Source organism: Ochlerotatus camptorhynchus, unplaced genomic scaffold, assembly GCF_037179485.1.
Source record: "Ochlerotatus camptorhynchus isolate MF236.1 unplaced genomic scaffold, CSIRO-AGI_Acam_v1.1 ptg000597l, whole genome shotgun sequence".
Lineage (NCBI taxonomy): Eukaryota > Metazoa > Arthropoda > Insecta > Diptera > Culicidae > Ochlerotatus > Ochlerotatus camptorhynchus.
Window position 1 is genome coordinate 232,863 of NW_027041077.1, and position 14,353 is coordinate 247,215.

Here is a 14,353-nt window from a genome sequence, read left to right on the forward strand (position 1 = left end):
TAAACAAACCATCCCGTGGAAAGCTTAACATGTATTGCGAATTTCGTTATTCATTTTGTTGGTTCATATTGTTGGAAGGAGATTCTCTTATTCCCGCGGGTTTCGCGTAAGTGCCTCTGCTTACGGGCCCGTCCAACCCTTTTTGGCCCTTCATACAGCAGTATGTTGAATTCAGAATGATGACGGAATTTGATCTTGCTGTTGAGTGGAGCCGCATGCAGGGCAAGAACAAGCTAGGATGGTGGCTTCTTACATACATACATACATACATACAATTTTATTTACTTCTCATTCATTTTCAGCTAAAATGCATTATTATGAATAAAATTAGACAAGAATGATATAATTACTGAGATCCAGAGTCCACGTCCAGCACGCGGGCGTTTAAAGGTTTCCCTCTATCTCCAAAAATGCTTGAACAACATTTTCCCGACAATTCGGTTGACTGGAAATCGCAAATTACATAGCATGCATATATATTTCAAAAGTTAGCATTTCTCATAAGCATTTTAATGAAAAATATTCAATATTGGTTTTACTTGATTTATTTTCCGTCGATCTTGTTTTCCGTGCTGAGCACCAATGCTACCGACGCCAGGGAAGCAGCTCCCACACCTGGACCCTACCTATAGACCCATCAACTCATGAACCGGAAACCAACGATTTTACTTCCCGTGATCAGAGACTGGCATTGAACCCAGGCCTGCTCGGGTGAGAAGTAATCACGCTTACCACTACACCACTGGTGCCGCTTATTCAAATATATTAAGAGGGTAGTTTTTTGATAGGGTTAAGATTTAATTTTAGGCCTACTAAGCAATCTCTTTTCTAACAACTTTTTTCGTGTTCAAAAATCGATATTTGTGGCAATGCTGCTGCTACTACCTAATTGAAGTTCATTATTCTTAGTTTTCGAGCACACCGGGTTGGCACAGGAAACCGCTGAAGTGTTGCAATGATAAGCCCTTCGGATTTGGAGGATCCAAACCAACATTTTCCGTCGAGATTCCTTTTGCTGCTTCGAAGCACCTGCTACCAATTCTCAAACGCTTTTCAATGAAACTTGGAAGCAGCGAATCAGGAAAAATATTTCAAGTGGAATTAAATCGCAAATTTTTGTTTTCAAAGAAAGTATCCCTTTTCTAAGAATAAGAAAAAGGGAGCCGCCTTCGGCATGCTGCTTGGTTGTACAAGAAAACATGAAAATACTTATCCGACTGTGGCATGGTGGGCGGCCTGTTAGTATTCAGGAAATTATTTTCCATGGAAAATATTTGCATCAGCATTGTTGATTGCTGCTGGGCGTTCAGGTGATGTGACTATTATTTACACTTTCTGTTTGCTTGACAGGGCATGGCTTACGTTTGAGAATCTGAATAGATGCTTGCGAGTGATTTGATATTCTCAATTTATATTCAGACAAAAACAACAGCATATCCAATCCACGCAGAAGTGGATCTTCTATTAAAAGACGATCGATTTCAATTTGTCATCTAATGCTCACAAGATTTCGAGGCACGTGATAAGCAAACCCAACTCAAGCTATGAATATTTCTCAAAAGATCTATCGCTAAAACTCCTAAACAAAAAGGTCTCCCAGTTCCACCGTTGATGGTTGCGCTTTTAATTACCTGACAAGCCATTTAACATTATCATTTTCTTTGGTGTTTTTAGGCGTTCCATCTTCTCGTCATTACAAGTCTGCTGGGAAGTGGTTATTCATATCACAAAGTAGCTTGTCTTTGACGTGGCTACATTATTTTCTTCATTATTCGGTAGTCACTCACATTGACTTCAACTCGCTGAACCTTGAGTTTGTTACGGTAGCAAATAAATTGCGTGGAAAGAACTTGAATGAACATAATTTCGGCAATGAAATTCGACAATTTTTGTTTGATTAAGAAAAAAAAGCTTGTGAGTGTCCTGAAATTGAGTAGGATGTTCATAAACCTCTTACCTCTACAGTGGTTTGAGCGGGACGATTTATCTTTAAGATAATTAAATATGACATTTTAACCAGGTTAGCAAACAAAATCGAACTGGCTACAGTTACAGATATAAATTCCCTCTAGAGTTTACAGTTACTTCACAACGTTATAAATGTGGAAAAACTCAGGCGTTCACGTCTTAGTTCACCATTTTGTCCACCTAAAATATTCATAAGTATTTCAAGCGATTAAAAGTTAATGAACAATCATCAAAGCATCCTATTACACTAGCAACCCCGCAATCTGATGCTATCATAATTTTCAGCAATATGCTAAATATAATCTCAGCAAACAAATTAATTGTTTGCTGAGATCTCAGTGAAACTTATTTTTGCCGAGATTTGCACAGCCGAGCTCGGTAGAAAAAAAACTAAGTGTGTTTGAAATGCAATGTCTCTTAAATTCTGTAAGTGTAGTTGCTCGTTTAATGTGTGTGGGCATCGAATTGAACACATTTATTCCTTTAAAATATAATGAATTTTGCATAGGTCAAGAAATGTGGTGTTCTTATTTCATCCACGTTTTTAGTATTATATCTATGAAAATCACTTCCCCTTTCAATTCAATCACACAAATATCAAGGCAGCAAACCGTTAAGTACTTTAGAAATGAGCACCACAGTCAAATATACAATTTTTTGCTTCACCGACAATTATTTTAAAGCGTCTAGCATCAAAGTTGAAGAACTGAATTTATTACATCTCAAAATCAAACGCATTATTTTATTCTGCAAGCGCTGTAATCTCGATATTTGTGTTGCATTGGCCAACAATAAAATGGAAGGGTAAAAGTCTAACTGAGGAGATATGATAGCTGTATTTTACTGGCAATAGTTAAATCGTTTTGTAATCGACATAGAATTCCATACTTCTTAACAATTTTCTTTATGACATTGTCAATGTGAGAGTTGAACTCAAGCTTGTCATCAATAATCATGCCAAGATATTTAATCTCTCGTACGCGATCAATAGCATTATCGTCTATTACAACAGAGACGTTCTCATTTGCTCGATTCCGCGAAATTACAATGAATTTAGTTTTACTTCTATTCAATCTCAATTGCTTATACTTCAATCAAATCTTCATTCAAGTGTGAAACGGCATCATCTAAATCCTTAACTGCAATGAATAACACTGTATCATCTGCAAAAGATTAATGTCGCAATATCGTAAAACACGTCATAAATAATTAATACAAAATTAATAACAGGGACACTAATACACTTTCCTGGGGCACTCCAAGGTTATTCCCAACAGGACTGGAAATATAATCATTTAAAACAGTCCTTTGAGCTCTGCCTCACAAATAGCTTTCAAACCATTTATATGCAGTACTTGTAACTCCAAAGCGCTTGATTGATCGTAATAATAAGGGCCTAAAAATTGTTTCAAAAGCGCGTTTTAGATCCAAAGAAACAGCAAAAATCGTATCTTTACACTTCAAGTTATTATCCCACTTCGCAAATTTAAAATTCAACGCGGTTTCACAAGAATGACCTTCCCGATATCCCGATTATTCTGGTATCAACAAACTATTACTATTTAAATACTCCAACAGCTGACCTTTCACAACAAGTTCTAAAATGTTGATGGGACGAAACTCTTCGACTTTACTAGGGATTCCTTCCAAATTTGTAGGACATGTCCAGTCTGCAAAGATTCATTAATAAGGTACAGCAAGATGTGGACATGAAAGCAATCTTGAATAACTTTAGCATTAACATTATCTACTCCAGCCGATTTTCCTAATGAAAAGCAAATAACTCTAAGTTCATCTCATGTTATTGGGTAAAAACCTTCAAATTTACAACTACTTTTAATTGGCTGTTTTATTTCTTCAGGTTCATCGACCAAATCAATGAATTGATTAATCAATTAAACACTTTCAACAAAATAATCATTAAATTTAGATGCAATTACTTGTTCTAACTGTTTTAATGTGCCATTAAAAGTTATGAACCTCGGTTTTCAACTACTAGGTTTTAATAAAGATTTCAAAATTTTCCATAACTCTTTGCTGTTGTTTTGATGCTGGTCAATCTTCCTTTAGACATATTCACAACGAGTTTTTTTTTATCGATTGTGAATATTTATTACGCGCGATTGTGTACCTATTCCAATGATTGTCACTATTTGATCTGCAAAATTTGTTGTACCATTTGTCCCTTTTCCGTTTAAGATGCAAAAGTTCCAAATTGTACCAGCTGTTCGAGTTTTTCAAAGAAACAAACTTTTGCTCAACTAATTGACTGGTACACGTTTTCAAAACGTTAGTAATAACAGCTGTAGATTCATCTAAGTCACCGGTCGCGAATGGAAAATTCACGCTTCTCTCAACAAGATTTGAAACAGCTTGCTTCGAATATATCTTCCAGCACTTCAATTTAAAAAAAAAATATCGTTATCGTCAACATGGTCTAAGACATTCACCTTTGCCCAAAGGTTATTGATATCATAGCTCATTTCCATCATCAAGATGATAAGGTACTAATGTACGGTTGAGTTTGTTATCTGATAAATATTTAAATCGATACATATCTCTAATCCACTTGTGCTCGGAAAGCATTCCTATCACTAAGCAAAATCCTATTTGTTCAATCCCTAAATCAACATTAGGGCTTGAATAAATAAAACACAAATAGACTATCTGGAGAGAGTAAAGAATCAGGCGGAAAAACTCCATCTTTTCAGTATTAACACTCTGCTGTAACTCTCGTCTTTGTCGTCGGTATTAGGGATTGCTCTCCATTGGGTCCGATTTTCCCCTCCTACATAATTATATCAGTTTTTCCTTCCACGAAGATGACGTATTTACGTCGTTATGCTTCTACTACTACTACTTCAAACACCAATTAAAGCTTAGAATATGGATGTCACCTACCATCCGCAATTGATGCCAAAAAACGCCTGAACGTGCAAAAAGTGTACAGGAATCACCTAAAGAGGGCGGCTATTTATTAACAAACTGAACTGAGCTTTTAAAGGCGAAATTAACTACATATCAACTACCAGCTTTGTTAGAAAAGAGCGGATAAATGGCAGGGGAAAAACCTAATTAGCTGCCGTGATCTTTGGAGGGTTCCTGTATTATCCATCGCACCATTATCGCCCCTTGTTCGTTTGGCTATAAATCAGATCCATTCGTGTTCGCGCACCTCCAATTAATTATCGAACTTTTTCCTAGGATTTTCCCTCGTTTTTATACCGATCCAGCAAAAAGAAAACCATCTACCTATCTCAAACGTGCACAACACGGCCACTGAGGATAACTCAGAGAGATAGATAATCACTTCTACTCAGAGATATGGAGAAATTTCTAAAAACTGTAGGAATTCAGCGCTGAGTACCTGCAGTTTTTAGAAATGTCTCATACAACTGAGTAGAAGTGACTCTCTCTCTCTGAGTTATTCTCAGTGGTCGTGTACACAACGGAAGATTTTCCGCTTTCACACAGCCGGACCGAATAAGGACGGTGTGGGTAGTGTGACTGAACAAATTTTGTCTCGTTTTTATCACCTCTAATAACGACACGACTTGCTTACTTTTGGTGAACTTGTTAGGGAAAATGGTATTGCCTACGTAGCACATTCTTGGCACTGGTACAGAAAAACAGATTTCCAAGGCGCTGTTGACACCATGGTGGCAAAATAGGTCAAACAAAAAATCGTACTTGGCGCCAAAACAAAATGTTGGTATTTATTTTTTATTCTCATCCGATCGTAGAAATTTTTAGACTTCCTGGGCATAGAGTATCGTTGTGTTGGTACACATAAATTGAAAAAGCTTAGCAAGCTCTCCATACACAACTGTGAAGCGAACCTCACACGTATCAATATACTGACGGTAAGAGGAATTATTTACAATAATATTGAAGATTTAAATACAGAAATATTGTCTATTTAGATGTATTGACATCAATATAGAATGAATTGACAATACGATTATTGTCAATATAATCAATCGTGTAGGGTCCACTTGAAAACATTTGAAACATCAATCAATGGTGGTCGTTTGAACTAAATTGAATATGATGACTAGAGGGTCCTTCTTGAGAAATGTCGGGACGAAAATTCTGGTATTTCCCGGCATAAAACTATCAAATCAGGGATTTTGTCTTAACAACCGGTATTTCCCAGACGATAGTCACAAGAAAATTATACTGAAAAGGCAAGTAGAAATAGGCGAAAAGCAGAGTTTTCTATTGAGGTGATTGTAAAAAAGTAGAGTTAAACAGAGAGGAAGAGTGGAAGAAGTTGCCGCGTACCGTTGAACATACAGGTAATTACCGTCACCAAAAAAACCCCGAACCAGATCCGACCGTTGCCTACTGAGAACCGATCGTGTGCATAACTAACCGCCATTTCAAATTCTCCATCGCACCCACAGGACCTCGCGGTTTTACCGTAACGTTTACGGTATAAACGTATTTTTTCAGAGTCGACCACGCCAAACGCCTGTAGTGTGTTCGAATTACAGTTCGTGAACCTGATCCCACAGCTACAGTGTGCGCCACCAATCCAGGCAAGCCAACTTACCCTTGTGGTTCGTTGAAGCCTCGAGTCCGTCACCATACTCGAGGGGCGTACGGGACAGGTAGAGCCGTCCACCCCTGGCTCAAGAAGGTGATGCGGAACCAGAGGAAGGAGATGAACGACGAAGACGGCAGAAGTGTTTGTAAATAAAAGTGTATACTTATAAAAATATAGTGGGAGTTATGTCTTGAGTGAACATTAAATGTTTTCTTGGTTCGCGGAATGGTCACGAGCGTGGAGGCTTGAAGACGGGGGTCTCATCAGTGCTGAGAGTAACACCGCACTGTCACGTTACTGTATACACCAAATTGTTACGATCAAATAAAAGGCTTACTATGTATGCATAGGAAAGTGGAACCAAGGGGCAAGGGGGTGACCCCGGCGTAGTGGTTAGCATCCATACCCCTAACACCAAAGTCACGAGTTCACCCCCGGACAAGTCATGAATAACCCAAGAGCGCACACAACGACTGCAGCAAACTAGGGAGGCCGCACGGAAATTCTACAGTCCTCACAATTTTCATTAACATTGATGAACTCTACGGAAGGAATAAAAGACGACTCTCTCATCGCAGAAGAAAACTATAATGTAAGTACAACTAGTCTTCCAGAAATCTTTTTGCCTTCTCATCAGAATTGCCAATTCTGGTAAATAATAACAAATAAAATAATTTGTCAACCGACGCACTTACAACAATTTCTTCACAGAATGCAACTGAAATCTTGGTTTACTGTCAAAATTTTAATCGCATAAAAAGCCCAGCCAAAATGAAGGAAATAGGGGAATTTACGTATTTTCGTCAATCTAAGCAGCGTCCGCACTTCTATTAGCATTTTTTCAGCGTCACGCACATATATGACGTGTCTGTTTGTTAACATTCATCTGCTGCTTGCTTCTCTATCCATTCCAATCGACAGAATTTTTCAAAACGGTTTGAAAGCGTTTTTACAACGCTCTAAACTTCTCAGGTGAGTGTGGCTATTGTCGGCAGCCTCTTTTTCTTCGGCAACCTTCCCATTAGAACTGCGTGTTAACCAGCTGTTCTATTATCGGCAACTCGAAATCAGCCCCATTTTGTAGTGCGTATGCTTCATTTGAAGAAAAATCTGGCATAATAGGATTGCTCGGTCGTACAAATATAATCAGATTGAAGCTGAAATACTAAATAATCGTTTGGATACATTCAGGGAAGTGCGTTGATGGGAAATTATCGTTTAAATTTTGGTTGCCGAAAACAGTCAATGGGTGCCGAAGCCGACATTTACCCTATATAAAAATTTATTATGCTCATCGTTTTGGGTGAAATCTCACATAGCAGGTGAAACACACGTGTTTGCTTCAGTGTATTTTCCATCCGAACATGCTGATAAAAACACTTATGAAACATTCTTCCAAAATACTGAACAAATTATATCTCTACTTTCTCCTGAGGTAAAGGTTCACATCAATGGAGGCTTCAACCAATGCCATGCCAACTTCGTTCTGGACTCTGAAAATGAAAGTATCTTACCCCCAGTCGTTGGGATAATGAAACATTGCAGTTCATTTTCGACAAAATTGCTAATTTAGGATTCAACCAAATCAATCACATTAAGAACCAACAAAATTGCTATTTAGACTTCTTACTTTTTAATATTTATGAAGATTTCTGTGTGACCGAAAACCCATTGTGGAAAAACGAAGCGTTTTAATATTATTTATTTGTGCACGAATACCAAACACACAGCGACTATGAAAAAATCAAACGTAAATTGAACAGCGTCAATTGGCAAATAATTCTAAAGAATTAAGGAAATGTCGAAACTGCTGAAAACATCTTCCACCAAATTTTATCAAGAATAATTTCAGAAGAAATAACTTTGAAGAAAAAAAAGACGCTTCAGAAGCATTAAAAATCCAGTCGGTATAACAGACAAATAATAAAATTAAAAAAAAAAAATTGAAAACAGAAAGCACATAAACATTACAAAAAACACAATAATAGTGAAAATTTGGCTATCTATTTGGACATATGCGATTAACTGGATTTAGCCATTAGTAATGCATTTGTGAAATTTAATTCAAAAACTGAACTTGTAATAAAGTTCTGTCAAAAAAACTTCTTCAATTACGTAAAAACCAAAATAAAATATGATAATTTTCCATCAATAATGCAACTTGACGAACGTGTCGAGGATAGCTCGGAAAAAATGTAATCTCAAGACCAACAATTTAAAAGGCCTTAACTCCATTTTGTAAACAAACCTTGTAAGGCTATTTTCTTGCGAACCGAAGGCCGCAAAGGCAAACCAACATTATGAACAGGTAGGGGAAATTCTCCTCTACCCGATTGTGGTTTAGGTTTGCGAATGAAGGTTTCGGTTCGCGAGAAAATGGCCTTACAAAGTTTGTTTACAAAATGGAGTTAAGGCCATTTCAATTGTTGGTCTTGATCTTTTTGCAATTTTTTTTCAAGAAATCTATATATATATATATATAATATATATATATATATATATATATATATATATATATATATATATATCTATTATATCCAGAATTTTCAAGGGACGTTGGCGTCAATCAACTTCAAGTGCAGGATATTTTGCAGGCTTTTAAAGAATTTAGACGCCTTGAATGGTCCTGGACCTGACGGAGTTCCTCCAGTATTTTATAAAATCTACATAGTAATGGAACTCACTGCTCCATTGTTTTGGATTTTTGATATGGAATACGGAGCCTTCCCTAAAATATGGAAAAGCTCATTTTTAGATCTGGCCGGAAAACTGACGTACGTAATTATCGTGGAATAGCCATTATCTCTTGCGTTCCAAAGCTTTTCGAGGCAATTGTAAATGAAAAATTATTTCTTCAAACCAAAAATTGAATTGCTGACATGCAACACGGCTTCTTTAAAGGACGTTCGACCGCGACAAATTTACTTGAATTTATAGACAATGGATAATGGAAACCACGTAGAAGACCTCTCTACGGACTTAAGCAAGGCATTTGACCGAATTGACATACCAATGCTACTCCTCAAATTGAAAAAAAAATGGAATTGAGCCAGGACTCTTGAAATGATTTGAATCATATTTAACTAACCGCCAACAAATAATTAAATTCAATGGATAGAAATCGACTCCAATTCAAGTCACCTCAGGAGTCCCCCAAGGCTTTCACTTGGGACCTCTTATTTTTATTCTGTACTAGCTGAGCGTGCCCGGTCTTGCTCGGGATTCAATATTAGCTTGAGTTATGCGCCGATTTAAAAAAAAAGCATGCTATATTGTACGTAGCCCCCCCCCCCTATTATCTAAGGGGCTACCCCCTATTATTATCTCCTTATACCCCCACACTCGCCCCCACATGCCTAATTTGGTTCCATTTGCTTGATTAGTTCTCGAGTTATGCAGAAATTTCTGTTTCATTTGTATGGGAGCCCCCCTTACATAAGGGGGAGGGGTCTCGAACCATCATAAGAACCTTCAACGGCCCCAAAAACCCCTGTATACAAATTTTCACGCCAATCGGTTCAGTAGTTTCCGAGTCTATAAGGGTTAGACAGACAGACAGACAGACAGACAGAAATTCATTTTTATATATATAGATGTAAACGACATTTTCTCTATTCTCAAAAAAAAAATATTAAATTGCTACTTTATGCCGACGACATGAAGCTCTTTTTTGGAAATAAAAAATGATGAAGACATCAATATATTCCAGAGTGAAATACATACACATATTCTACACATGGTGAAAAGAAGCCTATTAGAATTGAATATAAAAAATGCAACTTAATATTATTTAGCAGGAAAAGAACACTATCAAATATTTCAATTCCATTAAGAAATCAGAATGTAGAAAAATGTGAAAGAGTTAGGGATTTAGGGATTATCTTAGACTCCAAACTAACTTTCATAGACTATTAAAATACAATAATTCACAGTTCAAATAACATGCATACTAATAATTTACAAACCAATATTTTAACTCCTACGGAATCATAACTAGTAAGAAGTAAAAGTTGAATAGCAGACAATTTTTTTTTTATATTCTTAAGAATACTAAATTTGTATATGTATTTGTACTAGTCTACATCGGTTGATGAAAATAAATAAAGAAACTAAAAAAAACAAGGAGCAAGAGAACTTTGATATATTTGAAAATATCATCAAATATTTCTAAATAACATCGAATATATTTCAATATTTTCAAAAACTATAAGGGTTTACTACCCCATTTCCGGCCTATTAATCACAACCCACACTTAGTCTTTCTTAATCTAACGCAGTTCAGCTCCAAACGAAATGTTATCATTACTGATGGCTTCCAAAGTTATTTACCTTTCCGTAAGTACCGTAAGATTTGATAAAGAGAAACCAATCGTTGAGATACTGTCAAAAGTCTAACACTACTTCTTGACGCCAAACTCGGCCTAAGGATTCTAAACTCGGCCTAACGCATTGAAACGCCAATGAATTCACTTCGGCCTATCGAGTAAAGATTCTTTTGTTTTGGGAATAATGGGTGCAAACCTTCATATCACGCGTTCTCATTGACTTCGTTCCGTAGCTTATTAACTAAAGTATCGTACCAAACGCATAATTGACATGTTAACTCTGAAATCATGGATTTATTTGAAGTTTTCTGCTCGATAGGCCCAAAATGGGCGATTAGGCCGAAGTAGTTCTCTACCCTACATGTTTTTTTTGTGCTGAAATTTGGTCTAGGTGTACTTTTGTTTTCAAGTAAATATTTGGATATTTCAACTAAGGTCGACCGCCCCCCGAGTGAAACCGAAAAAAAGTACTCAAGGCTTTCAAACTGACAATTGGAGCTTTTCGTTCAAGTCAAACGTAAACAACTTTAATGAAAAAACCCTCTTGAGAAATTCATTGGAGTATATTAACATTTCCCGGAATAAAGCATTATTCAACGTTGCCACGGAGTGCTCTTTTGATTGTATCGTCATTATTGAAGCGAACTTAATGTTACTTTCCTTATTTTTTGCAAATTTAACTCCAAAAATAGGCACACATCCAACACAACCTTATTTCGCATCATTCTATTTGCATGAAATTTACAAACCTCAAAGTCAAATATCAAAACATTTGTTTTTTCAACTGAAACCTACCTCTAGGCAGCCTACAGCTTTTGGTTGCACTTTAATAATATCCCGGCGGCCTGCAAGCCGGTACACGTATCGCCATAAAACACTACTACTTTGGTACAGCACTTACGAAACTTTCGAATTTCGAAATTTCATTCAACACACACTTCACGATAATACCAACCGTCACTTTCTATTTTTTTTTAATCTGACTTCCTTTACATTCCAATCAGCAACGCTTCCACGGTGAACCGTACGTGATTTTCCATTTTCCTTGTTCAAACGGAATAAAACGCTTTTCTTCAGTTTCACTTTCTACGCCATCCATCGAAGAAATGCTGACTTATAGAATTTTCCATCACACTCGTCAAGTACCCTATGTACATATATATATTACTACACGTTCTACACTATTTATCATGGTTGGCTTCACTTCCTTTGGCGACGGGTCAAAATGAAAATCCGCGCACATGAAGCACCATCTCGAAGAAAATCCGCATGCAAAACAATTTTCCAAGTCAAACCCAAAAGAGCACCTTTGCCAGCGGATAAAACCGTCCTCGGCAACTTGTTGTCTGCCTCCTCGAGAGTTCTTAGCTACTCAATTTCTTTCTATTATTCCTTTGGCCGGAATATAGCTACGCTTGCAGCAGAAGACACACGGCACAGCATCTGCAAAAAACACCGACCCGAATAATCCTCGACCGTTTGATTAGAAACAGACCGAGGAGGACGGGACGGGAGCTTTTAGAACACTTTTTCCAACCATCCGATGATGGTTTCCTCCGGTCCTACACACCGGGAGAGTTTTTCCTCCCTCTTAGAAAGCTCCGTACAGAGCAACGCACCAGTTCCAGACAAAGTGAACTGGAGAGTGCACGCACGGTTGCTCAGCTCTTGGTTTGCCGCGATTCCGTTCCGATTTTTACAGGACCAACGTAACCGAACGACTGACTGGAGAGAGCCAGCTGCTGCAATCTTTTATAACAAGTAATAAACCTGTCGGTGTAGCGGGAAAGCGTTCGTCTGTCTCGTTTAGCCAGCCCCGACTGGGTGGCATGTGGGAAAAATAGAGAGAATGGGGTTAGATGGGATTTCTTTTTATTGGCTTTAATAGAACGCATGCTTCATTGTTAGCATCAGATGTCACTACCAACATAATTTAAAGCAATTTGTTGTGTATGCATAATACCAGGAAATGTAGATATAAAAAAAAATAATTTCATTTCAGAAAATAAATTGGTAGCACCAATTTATTTTCTGAAAGTATATTATTTTTTGATTAAATTAACTATGGGCGCCACCGGCAGAGGTGCTATCAACTAACACATATTTGAATTGACCGTTAAATGCGTGTTCGATGTACAAGATGCGAGTATTATGTCTGCTTGTCTGTGGTTCGATGAAGATTTGCAGGTTTTCAAAAGATATTGTTTTCGTTCTTAGTGACCTTCATGGCCTATTAAATGATCAATTTATTTTTCCAAGTGCTAATTTCATACGTTTCTTGTTCATTTCTTATTTTTTGTTGAGCGTTTTTGAAATTTTCCCTGGGACTTTCATTGTACTTTTTGTGTCTTTTTTTACCTTTATATTGCTCAAACGGCATTTTCTAGTGCTCTTTTGTGACGTATATATTGCTCAAACAGATGTTTTTAGTGCTCTTTTGATTTTGTTTAATGGTACCTTTTTCAATGAGACCCACATTTGTTAATCTTCTTTATCGACATCGCCTTTGTTAGCCAAGACACAGTATCATTACTTATCACTGTCTTGAAAATACCATATGGAAATTGATCTGGGTTATTGGCTCATAAACTTTCAATTTAAAGGAATTTTTCCTGAATATCATTGAATTTTTTTTAATTTTATATTGCGCAGTGTTCGTTTTTAATTGCTCATTTTTACTTTCCTGCATGAATTATTTTCATTTCTTTAAGAACGATTCATATTTTACGATGGCTCATCCTCATGTTCAAGCATACATTTATCTCCTGGTTTCTAGAACTTTTTCAGTTTTTAAAAGATATTTTCATTTTCTTTTTGGGGAAATAATCACGATTTTACAGCATATTTGGATTTAAACAGTGATAACTGTGCGCATTGTGTTTGCATTTAAAATTTATTTATCGCGGTTATTCAATATGACATTGCTCATTTTGCCACTTTTATGGGAAAATATGTTCAACTGAAGGTGACGTAGGTGAGTTATGTAGTGCTCAAATTTCCTAATTTAGTGGAGACTCATCCTTATTTAATTGAGCGTATTCTATTTGCTATTGCCCTTTTTGCCATTTTCACCGCTCACATTAAAATTTTTAAAAGAACCTTTTTATTTGTTTATTGCCTTTTTCATAATTTCTATTGCAACTTTTTTATTGTTTATTGGTGCACTCCTGTAGTATTTAGTGGCCAATTTGAGATTTTTTATTGCTCATTTCGCTTTTTTTCTATTGATGATTAATTGTGCTGCCATACGAAACTGTTTCAAGTGTGTTACTTGATCTACTTTAGATCTCAATAATAAAACTCAACTGATTAAATGTACTGCTTGGATGACCTCTCAAATCATGCATCACATGGGAGGAGCAGGCATGTTACACTCAAATTGGTGTGAAGTTATATGCAACGTGATATTGTATGAAACACTTAAGCAAAAAATCTAACTTGTGTTGTATTTGTTGCATGAGAATTCCATAAAACATTATGTTTCTTGAAACATTGGTGCTACAGAGTGTGA

The 14,353-nt window shown here is 36.7% G+C and overlaps 1 protein-coding gene across 2 annotated transcripts in view; it reads right to left on the reverse strand.

The window, feature by feature from the left end:
- Positions 1 to 11,791, reverse strand: part of LOC135713948 (uncharacterized) — a 191,478-nt gene extending 179,687 nt beyond the window's left edge. For both annotated transcript variants that reach the window (XM_065237168.1, XM_065237167.1), the window contains exon 1: positions 11,638 to 11,791. The gene's annotated coding sequence lies outside the window, so the exon portion shown is untranslated. The remainder of the gene's footprint in view (positions 1 to 11,637) is intronic.
- Positions 11,792 to 14,353: the final 2,562 nt, after the last annotated feature.